The 5,194-nt window shown below is 32.2% G+C and overlaps 1 long non-coding RNA gene across 1 annotated transcript in view; it reads left to right on the plus strand.

Moving 5' to 3' along the window:
- Positions 1-5,194, plus strand: part of LOC111086245 — a 24,562-nt gene that overhangs the window by 9,997 nt on the left and 9,371 nt on the right. Inside the window, exon 2 of the long non-coding RNA XR_002610973.1 lies at positions 3,794-3,804. This is a non-coding gene — a long non-coding RNA (uncharacterized LOC111086245). The remainder of the gene's footprint in view (positions 1-3,793; positions 3,805-5,194) is intronic.

Consider the following 5,194-nt stretch of genomic DNA (forward strand, 5'->3'; position numbering starts at 1 on the left):
CGACGCAAAGAAAAACAAAACAAAACAAACAAACACTTAGTTGTGTGTGTGTGAGTGTGTGTGTGTGTGTTCTTTATCGGAGTTTAAGTCTTATAGACGTGGAAGGGTCAGGTGCATCCGACCTCCCCCCCCCCCCCACCCGTGATAGATGGTAACTGGTTTCTGGATAATATTATTATAATTACTACATGAGGGTCAGAGTATCTCGCACTTATTCTGACCCCTTTCAGAGCAATGTCCATGTATGAAATTACAGTAATACTCATGCGAATAAGCATATTTTCTCTTTATTCGTTATTGCGAAAGTTCTACACATTGCGAACAGTTCCATATGTGTATTCACATTTTTTAGTTTTACTTACTCCTTGAGAGCATTACACATAAATGTCATATTAATGCTTGTCATAACAGCTTAAAACTAATGTCGGTTTCTTAGTCTAATGTATAGTGGCCTTATTAAGTGCGTATTTCTGATGTAAGTGTTAATAGGTGAGAGATACTTGGGTCTATTTTCATCATGTATGCAGAATTCACCAGCGTCCTTAGTTCTAGTATATCAGTTCAAATTTAGGGACGGATATGCGCAGATAGCCCTTGTGTAGCTTTGCGTACAATTTCGAAACAAGCTGTTAATTCTTAAAACCAAATAAATTGTTATTCAGTTCTCAATGAAAAAAGAAAAATAACTGAAAATGCTTGTTAAGAGTACTGTACACATATGCGTTTGAGAAATATTAAACACTGGCTTATTATTTGTAATAGTTTGTAAAATCAATTATATTTTTGATAAATAATTATCATTTGTTTGTTTTTAAGAGCAAATATACACCATGGGTTATATGTCCTTTGGCCATAATGGACATCGAAACTCGATTTTTAGAATTATAAGCCCTCATACTTATGGCTGAACTATTGGGGGGGGGGGGGCTGTTAAAACAAAGGAAATATCTAAAGTATTTCCCATTTCTAATTTTTCCTGTATAAAGTCAAAGCGTACTGTTCTTATTATTTTAATGTTATTTATTTCAACTGCCTTAGTGCACAAACAAAATAAACGTATCAATAACATTTTTAGTGTACACAAAATTTTGTCCCTCTTATCTTTTCTATTTTTTATAACAGATGTCGCTGTAGCTTCTGATTTACTAACAACCATTCATTTTCAGTATTCATAAACTATATTAGTTTCAAGATTAATGGATTTAAATACCATTATTAATATACGAAGAAATGATTCTGTGTATTTTATACTGTATACTTATCAATTAGTTACTAATTCATCCCAAATATAATTATCATAATTCCTTAAGCAGAGCTTATAGGATCACTGGTTCCTTTCAATACCTCGAAATAGGCCTACTTCACTTAAAGGATATGATTTCATTTTCTAACACTTGTAACAGTTTATACTAAACACTTTATAACATAAGAACTCCTTAGGCTTTGAACATGACTTAACGAGAATAACCTTATTTACATTTTTGTAAGAGCTTATGCTTAAGTACCAAGTTTGCGCATAAATATTTTTTATATTTGCCTATACTCATCAGAAAGTGATTCGTCTGTTAACTCCTGTGAAATATAAATAGCTCATACAGCATTTGTTTCACTTTAGACATCAACTTCTGTCTGTTTCGATCATCCTAAGTTTTAAGTATATCATAACATACCTTAGAGCCTCTGTTCATGGAAGTTTGACAGTCTATGAACAATATTTAGTTCATAGCAGTTCGATAGTCTACAATTAACATTTAATTCGTCTGTTTATATGTCATAACATACCTTAGAGCCTCTGTTCATGGAAGTTTGACAGTCTATGACCAATATTTAGTTCATGGCAGTTCGAAATTCTACGATTAATATTTAATTCGTCTGTTTATATATCATAACATACCTTAGAGCCTCTGTTCATGGAAGTTTGACAGTCTATGACCAATATTTAGTTCATGGCAGTTCGAAATTCTACGATTAATATTTAATTCGTCTGTTTACAAATAAGCGCTAATGATTACTTACCCTGTTCTTCCAATCGCTACTGTTTATAATATTCTTTGTCTCCTGATGAGACAGCGGCAAGTTTACGAAATTACAACGCTAAAATCCGGTTTTCGATTTCCCACGATGGACACAGCAGATAGCCCAATGTGGCTTTGCTCTTAAACAAACAAACAGATAAGAATCTTAGTAACACCTCATAACTTTTACATAACTTGATTTGAACTGCTTCCAAAATTGAATTATTATAATTTCTATTTCCCAAACATAAAAGAATCTAAACACCATTTTATGTATTAGTTAATTTACTTTTCTAACAAGCTTTCTCACAAGGTTACATACTTTTCACCGAGTTTTTCCATGTGTGTTGTATATATCTAAGTAATTCCACAGGAAATCCATCGTTCGTTATTTTATTTCTATAATGATGGCGTGTAGTAAATCTTCACATAGAAAAATAGAGACCACTTAATAATTGTAGATTCCATTTTACTAAAGTAAGACTTAATAAGAAAATTCAAATTTTGTTAACACAGGCCTATTATTCTACTATGCTTGGTTTAGCAAAGTTACACATTAAACTTTGACAAAAATAGAATGAACTTTGAACTTTTTTTTTGCAAAATTATAAATACACAAATAATGTTAACAGTTGAAATTTAGTCAAAGTTGAAAAATGTAAATTTTGCCATAAAAATTCAAAAATACGTGTTTCGATAATTCGTAAAAAAGTTAGGCTACCCTTATCATTTAGGTTTATATAACGGTATCACATTTTCATAAATTTGATGTGTCCTAAAATTTCCTAACTACTGTATAGAAGATAAACAAAGCGTGTAATTTAAATCGATTCGAATGTGAAACCCCGAAAAATATCGTAATCCACTGAGCAGAAAAGGAGAAGAAATTAATTAAAATTCTGAAGATAATGACCACTCAAGCATATGTTGATATTGATTATTCTGTAAGTATTGTAATACTTCAAAACTATGTAAATTCACAAAAGAGCTGAATTGCGAATAAAGAAGCGTGGTAGCTTGAACACTTATGCAAAGGTTTGTTTTAACGCGAAATTATACACTAGGCTATCTGCGCTCCGTCCACCTCGGGAAATTGCACCCCGGATTATAGCGTTATAAGTCCGTTAACTTAATGCTGACTCACTGAGATACGTTTACAAGAGAAGCTTCCATTATTAATAAAGGAACATTAATTTTCCGAAATCGCTCAAGTTGAGTATTTTAATTGAGGTTATCACAACAAATAAAGCTTTCGTTTATCCCAGATTAGAAATAACGATTACAGGAAGTTGTTAGCGTTATTAATTAATTAGCCACTGTTACTCTAAAATTAATTTTTGGGGTTGGGCACAATCAAAGTCTCACATATCAGCGTACTTGTGTTAACTGACCTCTGGTGCCTAGTTTATGCTGAGTAAATCCAAACTTGAAAATGCTGGAGATAGTGAAAGTTGTTGTTCTGCCTATCATATGTACTTGATTAACAATAATTACGACAGAATAGGTGTCTGTTTAAAAACAAATATTATTATTACTTTCTGTTTTTTATTTTTGTTTGATTTTGTGGCATTTCACAAAACAGCTCCCTCTCTATTTAAAAATTATCCATCGGAAATTCAAAACTTTAGATTGAGTTTGGTTCATATAACTTTTCACTACAAAATTTCAAATGCATTCATGTGAACTTCTAGGGCTAGAAGGGTGTCTGTCTTATGCGTTCGTTGTCTGATGGCATACAGTTCTCATCAATGTGCAGAATCGTGTAGAATATTAGACAGGATTGTTCTGTGTGTGAGTTTGATAATTCGTTGTATTGGCACGTCACTTGTTAGAGGTTCTTTATTTCATTTGATATGTAATGAACTTGATGAAATATGAATTATAGTTCATGCAGTTTGATAATATAAATATCGTCTCAGCCATTATTATTTCTGTTGTATCCAGCTGGCCTGATGAACCCTAAAATTTGCGAGAGGCCTCGTTGGCGCTGGATGTAGCAGCTATAGTGTGATTGACATGTTGTTATACATTGAACTTTACCTTCATAACAGATAGACAGTACTTGCCATATTTGTCATTCTCGAACTGAAGTTGTTGTTTTTTTCATCAACACTTAAACAATAATTAACAAATTTCATCTGAAGAAAGTACAAATGCAATAATATAATATAGTTTTTTTATTTGAAAACGCATATAAGGATTTCGCTATTAAGACAAGCTGAAAACTATGAACTTTAGATGTGAATTTATGTTTAGTTTCTTAATTGAGTTTCTGATATAAGAAAAAATCAACAGAATGAATCTGGCCTCATTTTTTGAAACCGGTATATTTTGTCCTTTTTCACGTTTGATGAATTGTAATTAGATCTTTTACTAACATTTTTGTCAAGAAGTTTGGTAAAGATTTTAGTATATAATGATTATCTTTTACCAGACAACGTTTCCTGAAAAGAATTATTTGGTTCAATGAATAGCTAGATGGATGGTTTAATTATGGCTGAAGACAACTTTGATGGTCTGAAATCCTTTAATGTTATGAAAGTGCAAAAGCGAGAATAATAAATGAAAATTGCAGTAACTTGGAAAGAAACAAAAAACAGTTAAGCGATATGACACGTTTGCATTGATTTCGAGTAAAGACCAACATTTAGCAGACACAAAAGAATCATCATTATGCTAGACTAGGACCATAATAGAAAAGACATGAGTGACGAACATAAAATTACGCTCTGGATAAACAAGTGTTAATTTTGTTTGGAATTAAGCACAAAGCTACACAATGGGCTATCTGTGCTCTGCCCATCCAGTTTCTAGCGTTGTAAACCCGCAGATATACCGCTGTGCCACTGGGGGGCAAGTGAAAAGGGATTACTGATTATTATATAGAAGGTCACTCTTATCGAGCTCTTCATTAATCACATAAACTGATTTTTTTTTCAGCCGAGATCAACGATCTTTTGGCTGAACTAAATCAAACTAATTACCCTGAAGACACGATGTGCAGCAAGATAAGGTTAAAAAAAAGAATGCATGGAATTCAAAGGTTTTCATCACGCTAACGAACAGATAGAACCTTTAAATTTGTAAGAGAGAGACACGTAAATGTTTTATTATTATAGGACTCTCATCCTAAATGTAAAACGAAATTTTATAACATTTAACGATTTAGACAACAAAAT

Source organism: Limulus polyphemus, unplaced genomic scaffold (genome assembly GCF_000517525.1).
Source record: "Limulus polyphemus unplaced genomic scaffold, Limulus_polyphemus-2.1.2 Scaffold37, whole genome shotgun sequence".
Taxonomy (NCBI): Eukaryota; Metazoa; Arthropoda; class Merostomata; order Xiphosura; family Limulidae; genus Limulus; species Limulus polyphemus.